At 55.6% G+C, this 13,785-nt stretch overlaps 1 protein-coding gene across 1 annotated transcript in view; it reads left to right on the forward strand.

The window, feature by feature from the left end:
- PTPRS (protein tyrosine phosphatase receptor type S) overlaps positions 1–13,785 on the forward strand; it is a 93,901-nt gene that overhangs the window by 15,137 nt on the left and 64,979 nt on the right. The window lies entirely within an intron of this gene.

Raw genomic sequence — 13,785 nt, forward strand, 5'->3', positions numbered from 1 at the left:
GGGTTCAGAATCCGCGCTCCCCTCTTACCGAGCTGTGTGACCTTGTGGTTGTTGCCTGACCTCTCTGATCACTCATTTCTTGTGAAAGCGGACTCAGCTCACCAGTAATGCCTGGTGCGTGCCTGCCATCTGCCAGGCGGTTTTAGAGCAGTTCTTCCTGCCTTGCTTGACCCCTGTAACCCCCAAGGTGTCAGGCGACAAAGCACAGGGTTCGAGCCACACAAGGCCGGGTAGGAGGGCACTGAGGGGGCATCGGCTGCTCCAAGGCTCGCCCGTGCAAGATGCTGGGTTCTGGGCTTGGAAGCCCAGAGACCAGTGCTGTGTGCAAAACCCCAACCGGACAGGTCCGGGGAGCAAAACAACTCAGAAGAGCTGGACTTGGGACACAGAGGAGTTTCAAGTTAAACCTTTTATTTTACTGACACTTACCACTTATGTACCTAGTTTGGGAGAAAAAAATATCATCGAAGTCTATGTCTAATGAAGTTTAGAAAGCTCTTAGAAATTCTTTTCAGAATGAAAAAACAGAAAAGCTCTTTCAGTTGCCATCAGCTACTTCTCTGTGATTAAAAAGGTATTTCCAGAGGCGCCTAGGTGGCTCAGTGAGTTAAATCCTCTGCCTTCCGCTTGGGTTGTGATCCCAGGGTCCTGGGATCGAGCCCCACATTGGGCTCTGCTCGGCGGGGAGCCTGCTTCCTCCTCTCTCTCTCTGCCTGCCTCTCTGCCTACTTGTCTGTCAAATAAATAAATAAAATCTTTAAAAAAAAAAAAAAAGATAAGGTATTTCCGGTTCAGCGGGTGCCATGTTCTTCCTGCATGGATAGCAAAATAACGAAGCATCTTAAACTTGGTGGAATACAGAAATCACCAGATCAGGTGCTGGGACAGGGGAGGGGAAGAGAGGACAGGAGGGTCTGAGAGCGAATGATGGGAGGGGAGATCAGGGAAGGCTTCCTGGAGGAAGTGGTGGCAGATCTAAGACGTGGAGGCCGAGTAGGGGTTAACTGGGTAGAAGGGAGGGAGGAATGTTCCAGGCAGAGTTGAAAAGTTTCCGTGAGCCTTTAAGGTGAAGTAAGTAGTTTCACCTTGTGCCTCGCACCGGGCCTAGCCCATAGTAGGTGCTCGCTGAATAGATCATGGTAGATGTTAGGGTAATAGGTCCGTCATAGGCATTTAGTCGATGGCTCCCATGATAGGTGCTCAGCAAACAGGCACTGCCCACAGTCTCCAGTCTGGATGATGCCATGCGGGTGTCACTTTGTGGTGACTGCATTCTGGAAGACCTGGGTCCCAGAGGTCCCAATTTCTGCTGTGCAGGAATAACCTTCAAGGTTTCTGGTCCTCAGCTTCCTGCCCCATTCCTGATGAGGCTGCATCGTTGGGGGCACAGTGGTCTTGTAGCTTGAAAGGAGGAGAAACTCAAGTCAAGCACGTTATTAAAAAAGCAGATGAACTGACTGGCTCTCATTACCGAGAAGGCTGATGTTAGAACAGCTTCAGGCATGGCTTGATCCAGAGGCTCCCACCAGCCATCTTTAACCGATGAAAAAAGCAGACCCAGGTGGCTTAAACCCCTTGCCTGAGACCACACAGCTAGGAGGAGGTTAAGGCACAGTTCAGACTCACGTTGCTGTGAATCTAAAGTCCTTGGCTTGGGAAGGTTGTCCCACGCTAGCGGGTGACGATTCCCATTTCCCAGATGGGAAAACTGAGGTTCACAGAAGGAAAATGACTTGCTGAAGTAAGCAAGGAGCAGAGCTTGGTCTTGGACCGTACACCACATGGTTCTCCTTAAACACAAGCTGAGTGGTGGGTTGGACAGGCAGAGAAGGAGAACAGGTTTGCCAGAGACCCCACCGACCTTAGGCCAGCTCTCCCCTCCCCACCCAAGAAGCGCCCACTCACATCCCTCCCGCCAGCCACCCGGATGGTCATGACGTTCTCCTTGCTCTTGATGAACACGTCATGGGTGACAGGTGGGGAGGTCCTTCCCGACCCTGGCTCCGCGCCAGCCGTGGGCCCCGGCCAGGCCTGCCCAGCTCTGTCACAGGAGGAAATGAGATTGGCAGCCAATTGTTCTCCAAGCCAGCCGCCTCGCTCCCCGGTGCCCAATTTCCTCCATGTCGGCACTGATTGCTCAAGCCCTTGCCCCTTCTCCCCCACAGTCGGCCGCCTGACTGCTCGGTACCTCCCGCCATCTCCACCTGGGCACAGCCCTGCCTCTCCTGGCTTTGTCCTTGGACATTTTCAGGGCGTTTATTGGGCGCCTACTGTGTACCAGGTGTTAGGCCTTGGCTACTAGCCGACTTTGTCATCCGTCCTCTGCCTCTGCCACCTCCAGCCTGTGACCTTGAGCAGGGGGCCCGACCTCTCTGCGACTCAGTTTCCTCCCCTGTAAGTTTGAGAGAATGAGGGAGTGAGGCCAGGTCGTGTGCGTGAAGCATATTGAATGGTGTCTGGCACGCAGGCTTCCCCTTAATGGCTTTGTGGGACAGGAATGGGGGGGCCTCTCTCTTTGGCTTTTCCCATGGAGCCGGTGGTGCCTAGGGGCTGGCTTCCAATCTGAAACTTTCTTCCGGGCCCGCAAGAAGAGCTTTCGAGCGTTGAGAACAATCATAGGATCTCCCCAGGACATTTGACGGTGGATATCGATTGAGCACCTTCTGTATGCTGGGCCCTGATCCATGTGCTGGGCACAGAGTGGTGGGGAAGCTGGAGCTCAGAGCCCCGCCCTTGTTGGACTACAGCACGTGAAGGACAAGAAACAAGTGATGGATAAAGGATTTAATTAGGACATTTCTCTGGGTGCCGTGCTTTCAAGAAAGCAAAGAAAAACTTAGGAAAATGGAGCCAGGGAAGGGCAGAGTTGATACGTAGGGGTTGTTTTAACGTGGAACCAAGGCAGGCCTCTCAGAAAAGGTGTGACATTTCAGTAAAACCAGCAGGAAGTAAGGGAGTGAGCTGTGTGGAGTTCTGGGGGAAAAGTGTTCCTGGTATGGGGGAACAGCCTTTGCAAAGGCCCTGGGACCGAATCAGGCCTGATTCTTTGGAGGAGCAGCAAGGGGGTCCCTGTGGTTGGAGCAGAGCGAGCTTGGGGAGAGGGAGGTGGGAGCCCTGGAGGGCTGTAGGCAGAGGCTGGCCCTGACTCCGGAGCCCACGGGAGCCCTCTGGTGGTGGCTGTGGGGGGAAGGGTGGCGGCGTTTGTCCGGGTGAGCGGCCATGGGCCCCGGACCAGACCCAGACGGAGAGGAGGGTGGAAGGGTGGGCGGATTCTTGGAAGGGTTTTTAGAAGAACCCGTGGACCTGGCCGTGCCTTGGCTGCTGGGTGGGATTGAGCGAAAGCCAAGGCGATGGCTCGTTTTCCCACCGGAACACCCACGGGGACAGGAGGGACCAGCGTGGGACCCCTACGGTTACCCAACACCAGCAAAGTTCACAGAAGGCAACGGGGCCGCCTCTTCCTGGAGGCGCTCTAGCGGGCCTCCTGGAGGTGGTGGCTCCCTGCTCGGGAAGGCCCATGTTCTGTTCCACCTTTTGGCACAGAGCGCTTAGCACAGGGGCCCACGACGCATGGGGGGCATTTTGAAATGTGCTGGAGGCCTGTCGGGGGAGGATCTGAAGGGGGCCTGCGCTGCAGAGCAGGAGGCTAGAGCCCAGAGAAGTTGAGGTGCTTGCTTGAGGGTGCCCAGAGCACATGGCAGAGTCAGGACCCCACTGGTGGGCCCGCGCCCCTCTCGGCTTGCTCCTTTCTCTTCCCCTTTCCCTTCATGTGTTTTCCATCCCCAGGGGCTGCCAGCTTCAGTTCTTGGTGGTTTCCAGGCTCCCCCAGGCCTCAGCTTGGCACTCACCTCCTGCCTCCACGCACTTGGGGCCCGGCGCCAGGCGGGCGCGGGACAGGGGTCTTGGGGAGCAGGGTTCCTCCCTTTTCTACCCAGGGTTTCCTCTGCCCCTGCCCCCACCCCTCCCCCCACGCTCTTGCTAATGATGGACGAGGAATGGGAGGGAGCAAGCAAAATTATATACACACGAACATATAAAAATTAGTTTAGGATCTGGGCCAAGAACCACTTGCGCTTGGCCGGGCATTGTGGGTAATTCATCGCCGATTACCATAAAAGCCAGAGCCTGGCTGACAGGCGGCTGCGGGGCTTTTGTTTAAGGTTCTGATGAATATATAATCCTTCTCCTGGGCCTGGAGCCCGCAGTCTCCCCCTCCACTGTGGCGGCAGGACCCTTGCCCTCTCCCAAGGCTGTCCGTGGGGCACGCGTCCATGGACAACACTGCCTCCGGGTAGCTTGACTCGGCATTCGATGCCCACCGCCATCCCCAGTGACCCAGGCCTTGTGATGCTTTGTGGCCCTGGGCGTAGTTCCCTCAGTTCTTTATTGGGCTCCCACTGTTTGCGTGGCCGCACACGGGTGCTGTGGGTGGCAGGGATGTCCAGGGGGGGTTCTGAAGTGAACGCTACTCCTTCAGAGTCTGGGGGCTCACAGCTGACGAGTGGACACGCACTTACCCTCATTTTGAAGATTCGCCCTTTCTTGTTCATTCACGTGGCAAAGATGTCCGAAGCTTTTGTGATACGCAGAGCGGCAGCAGCCGAGGGACCAGAGTGACTGTGCCCTCTGGGCATGTGTCCTCCTGCCACCAGCAGGAGAATGCAGAAGCATCACCGCTTTGAAACGTCTTTTATTTTTAATTTATTTTTCTGGCCAGATAGCGCCTACATGGGGGACACCATTGAGGAACTCGCGGGAAGAATGCACAGTGGGGAGTCTCTGTACCCCTCCCCCCAGGCTCTCAGTTCCCCTCAGCTTCCTTCCCTGGAAGCAGCCACCTGCTTCCTTTGAGGACAGGGGTTGGTAGGTGGAGGTTTTGCAAAGGGCCACATAGGAAATCATCTGAGCTCTGGGGGTTGGAGGTCTCTCTCTGTTGGTACTACTCAGCCCTGCTTTTGTAGCCAGAAGGCAGCCAGACTCAACAGGTGAATGAATAGGGGTGGCTGTGTGCCAATAAAGCTTTATTTATACAAACAGCTGGAGGGCCCCATGTAGCCTGCCGGGCCGTAGGTTGCCCCCTCCCCTCCTCAGCCCCGGCGGCAACCGTCCAGTAGACCTTGTGGGATGATAGCAATGTTCCCTGCCTGCATTTTCTAATGAAAGAGCCACTAAGCCCTGTGGCTATTGAAATGTGAGCAGATAAAATGTGGCTTGTGTAACAGAGGACAGGAATTTTACATTTTATTCCATTTAAATGTGAGCAGTCACAGGCAGCTGATGGCTACCGTTATGGACAGTGCCGGAGATCTGGGAGCCTTTTGTGGGCGGGGAGATTCAGATCCTTTTGTCTAACCAAACGGGAGCATGTTTTACACGAGGTTCTTCTGTACCTTGGGTGTGTGTGTTTTCTCTGCCCTACCCCCACCCCGCCACTTAAAAATATAGCATCTTCGAAGTAATTTCATAATTGTACATCTGGCTTCCCCGTTCCGTTTCACAGCTGCTGTACTAATGTCCTAAGACTGAGGGATACGGAACTTGTATATCCTCTTCGGGTCCTTGAACTGATACATAGTTAACTGATCCCTACTGATGAGTGATGGTGACAAGGGGTTGTAAATATCAGATCAATTCCTGGAGGCCGAGTTGGCAGGCCCAGAGGGCATGCACAACCCCATCCCGATTCTCAACGTCCCCCTCAGCATCGAGAAAGAGACAGGCGCCCCTGAGGGCTTGGGAGTCATTGGCATGGATTCACCACTGAGCCAACCTAAGTGTCCATCACCAGGGGATGGGGATAATGGGACGCAGCCTTGTGAGGGAAGGTGATGCAGCAGGTGGAGGAAAAAAAAAAGAGTCTGGGGATGTGTGGGCTTAGGAGATAACAGTGCCCTGTGGAAGAGGCGTCTACTGGGACCGTGACCCAGACAGGCTAGTAGAGTTTGACCCCATTCGAGAGTTACCTCTGGTCTGTGACTTTGTGGCCGAGACTGGCACAAAACAAGGGGTGGCTTCTAGGGGCAGAGAAGAGGGACTCTCCCTCCCTTCCACAAATGTGTCTACGGTGTGCCAGCTGCTCTCTGTTCCAGGCAGGAAGAATTCTGAAAAAACAAATTTCCTGCCCTCTTGGAGCTAGCACTCCCGTTGGGGACATGAAGAGAATAAACAAAGCACAGAAAGAAAAAAAAAAAAAAAACCAAAAAACCCACATCAGATGTCAGGGGGTGTTGTGATGCTCTAGGAAAAAAAAAAAAAATTCAGAAAAAGGGAATGGGGGAGCGCCAGAGTGGGGCAGGATTTTAAATAAGGGGCTGGGAAGTCCTTGTTTGAACAGAGGTGGGGAGGGAGGAAGCCAGGGAGATTTCTGGGCGAAGAGCATTCCGGTGGGTGGTCAGAGAACGAAAAGGCCAAGCGGTGAGACCTCCCTAGGCACTTGCTGAGTCCAGGCCGCCGTCCGTCCCCAGGCCCGTGTCCCCACCGTCACCGCTCCCCATGAGCACTGCTTGCCAGAGACAGTGGCTGGGGAATAATTAATAACTAATAATACTAATACTAATACAGTGGTCTGTCTTTATGCCTCCAAGTGACAGCCAGCCCCTGCCCATGTGGTGGCGGCTCAGTCACAGATGGGCCCCGCTAGACGTGCCGTGGATCCCAGCACTGTGTGACTTCTAGCTGGGGCAGGAGAGCAAGGGCTGGGGAGGGGAACCTGACACCCCGATGGGTGGCGGGAGAAGTTGAGAACCAGACCGGGTTCAAGTCCCAGCTCTGCCGGTCGCTGGCAGTGAGAATTTGGGCCCCACTCCTGTGCCTCAGTTTCCCCAACTGAAAAGCGGGAGAATAATAAAACCAGTCTTTGAGGGAATTCAAGGAGCTGTGTATGCTCGGCCTGTAGCAGAAGCCAGGAGTAGTGGGCAGTGAGCTCATCGGGTATCTACTCTGTGCCTGACTCAGCCCTGAGGGCTTCGCATGTACTAAGTGCTTACCGAGCATTTGTAGGTCTTGGGGGAGATGGGGTTGGGTCCAAATCCAACCCCTGTCCAAAGATGTCCCCTTCTCCTGGTAACCCAGCAGGTGAGAACTTCAGGAGCTGCCCAGAAAGGTTGTGCGAGCCCTTGAAGTCCCCCAGCAGAGAGCCAGCCCTGCCTCCCCATCCCCAGGTGCCTGGTCCTTCCAGCTTCTCCCCTGTGGGCTGGGACTTGACCCAGAGTTTCTCTTCCCACCTCACCTCTTCTGTTCCATTCAGTACTGCTTACGCTTCCTCTCCTGGTTTTTCCTCTTCCTTGCCATCTCCTCCTCCTCTTGCCAGCACCCCCAGGTGCCACCTCCTCCCTGAAGCCTGCCTCCTCCACAGGTGAACTCCCTGAGTTTGGGCAGGGGCTGCCTGGGTCCCCCTGTGGCCCCTCCCTAGTGCTCTGCCTGGAGCCGGGTATAGAGGAGGTCCTCTCTAAGTGCAGGTGTGTGTGTAAAAGGATGGTTGTTACTGGACTGTGATGATTGTTCTCTCCTCTAGTGTGTTCAGTCTTTACATGACATGCCCCACCCCGTGCCCCAAAGACTCTGTCTCCCAGCTGTACCAGCCCCCTCTTTCCCTAGAGCTTAGTGCATTCCCTTCTACCTCGGGGCCTTTGCACATGCTGTGCCCGCTGCCCAGAACTTCCTCTTTACTCCCATCTTGGCATGGCTGCCTTTTATCACTCTTCCCTCCCAAGAAGAAAATCCTGGGAGGTTGTGTGCCTTGCACAGGTGGGAAAACTGAGGCCCAGAGAATGCCAAGGACTTGTTCAGGACCACATAGAACTCCAGGCACACACCCTGAGGGGGAGGCTGTGTTGGGAGGGGGGGCGGTTATGGAGGAGGCATCCAGCATCACAGACCAGCATTGACTCCCCTTTCATTTCGTAACAGTTCAAGGAGAAAAGCTCAGCTGGGTGCGGGGTGATCTTTAACACCAACACCTGCCGGTCTCTTTATAACCGATGGGCTGCTGGCTTTAGCAACAGTATCCAGGGAAAATGGAAGAACAGGGTACATATTTTCATTGTAACATTTTTTTTTTCTGGCGACTTTCAAGGCTTGGCAGTTAGAGCCCTGCATTAGAGAGTTAGTTTCTAAAGTAAATTAGTTTAAGGGAAAGGCATGAGCCAGTTGAATGAAAGATTTAATGAGGGATTTGGGGATGTGGCAGAAATGAACAAGGAGGGAGGATTTGGGGGGGAAACACCAGGCACGTCCTCATGGGGGACCTGGTGAGTGGGGAGGCATCTCACAGAGAAGATGCGGCCAGATCCGTTGAGGTAGTCCCAGAGGGTTTAAGGTGGGAGATGGCGTGCCTGGTGGGGGGTGGGGTGGGGGCAGCCAGGAGGCATGGGCTGGCGGGGGGCGGGGCATGGGGTGCCCACTCCTTCTGCAGCCTTCTAGCTGAGTCAGCACCCTGGCGCCCCAACATGGAGTGGAGGCTAGCTGCGGTTGGGGCCGCTTTCCACACGTTTCTGCCCTCTGGGGTGGAGCAGCGGCCCTTAGCTGGTGCCTGGCTTGTGAGCCAAGAAGACCCAAGTTCAAAGCAAAGTTGTGTGGGCTTGTTGGGCTATAGATGGTGTCGGCTGACCTCTGCCCTACCCTGCCAACCAGCCCCTCCGGGCCTCATGGAGCCTCTTCAACCATTCATTAGTTCAGTCACTCATTTAGAAAGCATTTATTGAGTGTCTACTGTGTGCCCAACACCAGGACCCAGCAGCGAACAGAACTGACCCAGTGCTGGTTTCCCCACCCCTACGGTCCCCTGCAGAGCCCTGCAGAACCTCCTGCGGTGATAGACCGGTGTGCTGTTTGCACACCTTGGTACCGTGGCTGTGAGCCAGTGTGACCAAGTGTGACCAGTGGTCACCAGTGTGACCAAGGAGCTGAATTCAGAGTTTTAACTGCATTTCATTTCAGTTTAACAAGTCACATTTGGGTAGTGGTTCCCATGTTAGAGAGCGGAGATACAGACAGTAAACAAGTGATACTTTCAGATGAAAATAAGCCAAAAAAGGAGAGAGAAAATAGAGGAATGTGTGATCAAGGATGACAGGGGTACCCCAGAGCTGGTGTGATTAGCCAGGGCGTGGCTCTGAGGAGGTGATGTTTGTGGGAGACCTCAATGGTGAGAAATAAACAGCCGTGAAAACCTGGGGAAGGTGTTTCAGATGGCATGGACATGTGCAAAGACCCTGTGGTAGGACTGGGCCTGGAGTGTTGGAGGGGGTGCTTTTGAACCCAATTAGGACACAGGTGTTCATGAGCGCCCTCTGGTGAACGTTGTGGGGAGTGAAGGCGGGAGCTGGGGGATCAGGATACAGGTCACTGCCCCGAGGGTCCAGGAGGGCAGTAATGGGGGCAGGGTGGGAAGGGTGCAGAGAAAGGTGGACAAGTACACAAGAAATTTAGGAGGGGAACTTGGGAGTGTTTCCAGAGTGGCAGTATGTGGGGGTGAGGGAAGAAGGACAGTCAAGGCTTCCAACGTAAGGCTTCTAGCGGAAGCCCATGGAAGGATGGAGCTGTCATCAGCTGATAAGGAAAGGACATAGGAAAGCAGATTTGCTGGATCCAGCCACACCTGAAGGCGTCCCAGATTTGTCCAGAAGGGAAGGAAAGTATAAGCCCAGGGGGACCAGCAGGTGAAAAAGGCAGAGGAGGAGCCAGGGCGGGCAGCCCTCTGGCTGCGGTTTAGTCAGCAGCAAACTCGGCGCCAGGAGCGTGATGTGAGTGTGGGTGAGGCGGGCTTCTGGCTGGTCGGCACATGCTCGTTGCCCCGGGTCATGAATGCCAGGCTGGGTGGGAGGAGCTGTTGGGCAATGTTGGGGTGGGGGGGCTGTGGCAGAGGAGTCCTGGGGCTTAGAGAAAGGAGAAAGCTGCCCAACCAGTTTCTCTCTTGCCCTGGAAGCGAAGGATGTGGCGCTTGGTGATTGCCCCTAAATGAAACTTTTCGGAATTTTGGCAGATTTAACAAATGTGAGGAAAGTGGGACGGCGTGGGGGGGGGGGGGGCTGGGACTGGGGAGACTTGTCCAGGGTGCAGTATCTGCATCCGTATCAGGGCGTGTTTCAGAGGCTTGAGAACCTCTCGACAGGGTCATGAGCAGGAAACGATGAGCCCGCCCCGCCCCAGCACCATCTGAGGATGTCCCCTCTCCTTGTTGTTTATAAAGGAGATCAAGCTGGGACTGAAGAAACCCGGTGGGCAAAAGGCCTCATACTATTGATCCCCACTTGAAAAAGGAAAGTGCTGGGCACCTGGGTGGCTCAGTTGGTTCAGCGACTGCCTTCGGCTCAGGTCATGATCCGGAGTCCCGGGATCGAGTCCCGCATCGGGCTCCCAGCTCCACGGGGAGTCTGCTTCTCCCTCTGACCTTCTCCCCTCTCATGCTCTCCCTCTCCCTCTCTCAAATAAATGAATAAATAATCAAAGGAAAAAAAGGAAAGTGCCCACTTGCTCACACATAGGACAATCAACCTCAGAACCTTTGTACTTGCTCTTCCTCCTGCCTGCAGCTCTGTTCCCGTAGGTGTTTGTCTCATTTGCTTACTTCATCCAGACCATCTGAGAGATCCCCGCAGACCTCTCCAGGCTTTCAGAGCCTTACAGGGAATCTTATTTTCTTTTCGATGTCTTTTATAGCTGCCTGGCATTATGTTATTGGCAATGTTTGTTTCCCTGTGGGTGTCCGTCTCCCCCACTTGTCTGTGAGCCCCGTGAGGGTAGGCGAGCTGTCTCTGTCATGCCCACCGCTGTGCCTTCAACCCAGCACACAGTAGGTGCTCAATAAGTGCTCGTAGACTGAGTGAATGAAAATGACCACATGCTGACGGTCTCTCTCCAGGCGAGGGGTGGATTGTGGGCAATTTTTATTTTCTTCTTTATGCTGATTTTCCCTAATTTTCTGCTGCACGCGCCTATTTTATAATTAGAAAAAAAGTTATTTTGAAAAAAATTACCCCCAAATGTCCCAGCTGTGGGAGCTGACGTGATCTAGCCCCACGCTCCTCCCCAAGGGCAGCTGCCTTCTGGGTGTATACAGAGGACACATCCACTGAGCACTGGGGGGCTTCCAGAGTTAGCCCTCAAGGGTGCAGGGTGGGGGAAGATTCTAGGAGTTGGCTGCTCCGACCTTCAAGGTGACCAGGCTAAAAACTCTGGAGTCATCCTTGCCCTGTTTTTCTGCTTCCTCCTGGGCTGAGCCAGTGCAGTCACCTCCTCCTCTCTCTGGTCCCCAGCTCCTGCCCCCTCCCCCCCGTCTGTCCTCGCAGTAGCCACCAGAGGGTGCCTGTGAGCACCAGGGTCAGGGCCTGTCTTCTGCCCACACCCTCCAGGGCTCCTACCTCCCCTGCCGTCCCCCCCAGGTCCTGCTTCACCTGCCCTGGCTTCTCTCTCTCTCTCTCTCTCTCTCTCTGCCCTCCCCTCCTCCCTCTATCCCCCTCGTTCATTCTGCTCCAGCCACACAGGCCTCCTCACTGTTTCTCCATCATCCCAGACACAGTCCTGCCTCAGGACCTTTGCACTGGCTGTTCATTCTGCCTGGACTGTTCCTCCCAGCCATCCATACCTGCTTTGTATTCTTTTGGCCCTTTCAAGTTTCAGCTCAAATGTCACCTCCTCACCCCCCCACACCCTGTTTTAAATACTCCATCCCACGTCAATGAACATGTCCACACATATTTGGTTCGTCTTTGTAGCACTTACCAGCAACTGACCCACAGTGAGTTTTGTTTCATTTGTTTCCTGTCTGTTGCCTGCACCGGAGTGTCGGCTCCGTAAGCGCAGGGATCTTTTGTCAGTTCGTTGCTGCTTTGTCCCCCCCTGCCTCAACCGGGCCCGGCACACAGTAGGTGTTCACAAACGTTTAAAAAAAAAGTGGGTGGAAATTGCTGGGTCACAAGAGTGCCATGCTCCACAGTGTGGCCTTTGGAGGAGAGTAAGGTTGGAGAGGGCTGTCCTGGGTGAGGAGGGTCCTGGCTATTTATGTAAACGTTTGCTGAGAACTTACCATGTGCTATCAGGCCTGGTGCCCAAAGTGGGCTCTGCTCCAGACTGGGCCAGTTCCAGCCCTGCCCCCTGAGGTCCCAGTCTGGTGGGAGGGGCGGCCCCGTGACCAGGCAGGTAGCAGGTGAGGTGACCAGGTTATGTGGGATTTATAGGACTCTGTGCAAATGGGCCACTCAGCTGGGAGGGGCAAGAGACGGGCCTCCCTCCTGCCCCAGGTCTCCCCACCCCGGCCATGGTTGGGGGGGCGGCTGTGATCACCACCATGGCCTGGAGGCAAGAGGTTGTCTCCAGGGAGATACGGGCAAGAGGCCCAGATGGGGCAGGGCCAGTTGGGGAGGAGGGTGTCCCGTCCTCAGGCACTTTTGCCCCAGGTCACACAGCCCTGGGCGTCCTGACACTGGATTTATCGAGTGCCTGATGTGCAACTTGTGTTACAGATGGGGAAACTGAGGCCCGGAGAGGGGCAGGTTCTTGCTTGAGATCACCTGGGAAGTGCCTAGATTCAAACCAAGGTCTACATGACCCCTGTCTCCTGTGTGTCCCATGACATGCTGGGGTGCCAGGTGTCTCAGTTCACAAAGCACCTACTGGGTGCCCAGTACTTTGGGGGCTCCAGTGCAGGCCTCCCCAATACTAGAGGGGTGGGATTCTGTGCTCCATTCTGTGGCGGGAGTAACTGAGGCACAGAACTTGGAAAGCAAGGACGCAGGGGAGAGGGGTGGGGAGTGCACGTGTAGGTCCTGCCTGGGCCCCTCCAGCTGGCCCTGTGTCCCTCCTCTGAGCCCGTCCCCTTCACTCCACTGGGCAGGGAGCTTCTCCGGGGCGGGGCCTGTCTCTCCTGCACGGGCCTTATCCCCAGGGGCTTAAAATCGTAGTGGTTTGTTATTTTTGGGCTCCAGGCCTCCTGCAGCATTGTGGGTAAGGGCTCAGCCTCTGGACCCAAACCTTGGTTCGAATCTCTGTTCTTTCTGACCTTGAGCAAGTGCTTTTTCTCTCTTCTTCCTCTTCTAACTTTAAGTGGGGGCTCATGGTGGGGGCTCCGGGATGTTTGGCGCGTGATGTGCATAAGAGCCCACTCCGTATGGGCTGTGGGATTCATCCTAAGCCCTCATGGGAGAACTGGAACCATTTTCACCCAGGATAGGAGCAGATGGGGAAGCCGGGCCCCCTGCGGCGGCTCCCGGGCCTCCATCAGGGTCCCTGGCCCTCCTTGACCGCTTCCCCGAGCTCCGGGGACCCGCTGGGCCTCCGCCTTCCCTGCCTCTCCGGAGTTTTCAAACCCGCTCGGGGCCGCAGCGCTGGCCGGGATTGGCTGCCTGCGTGGGGCTGCCCCTCCTTCTCGCGTTCCTCTCCAGCCTTCCCCCCAACCCCCCCCGGGGTGTCTGGGACCTGGCACGGTGGCCCCATCTGTTTCCAATCTGGCCCTGTGTGTGCTCTCCGCCCCCTCCTCAGGGTTGTGGCTATCGTGGGGGCCTCGGCCTTGGTGTCTCCCATTCATCCTCCCAGACCCCTACCGGACTCGCAGCGGGAGGGAAGCTTCTTTGTGCCTGCACCCCGCCCCCACCTCGGGGGCTGTGTGTAGGGGGCGCGGCCTCTGTCATCCAACCCGGACCGGGAGGGAATCTTGCTGCCCCTTCTCCGACCTCCTGTATTTGGGTGTGTTTGGGGAGCTCTCTGCCTCCGTGTCCGGCATCCAGCCCCTTCATCCGTTGCCATGGCCACGATCAGCTCGTGGAAGAGAAAGGGGAGTGGGGTGGGGGC

The sequence above is a fragment of the Mustela putorius genome, unplaced genomic scaffold (genome assembly GCF_011764305.1).
Source record: "Mustela putorius furo isolate JIRA1106 unplaced genomic scaffold, ASM1176430v1.1 tig00000095_pilon_pilon_pilon, whole genome shotgun sequence".
Taxonomy (NCBI): Eukaryota; Metazoa; Chordata; class Mammalia; order Carnivora; family Mustelidae; genus Mustela; species Mustela putorius.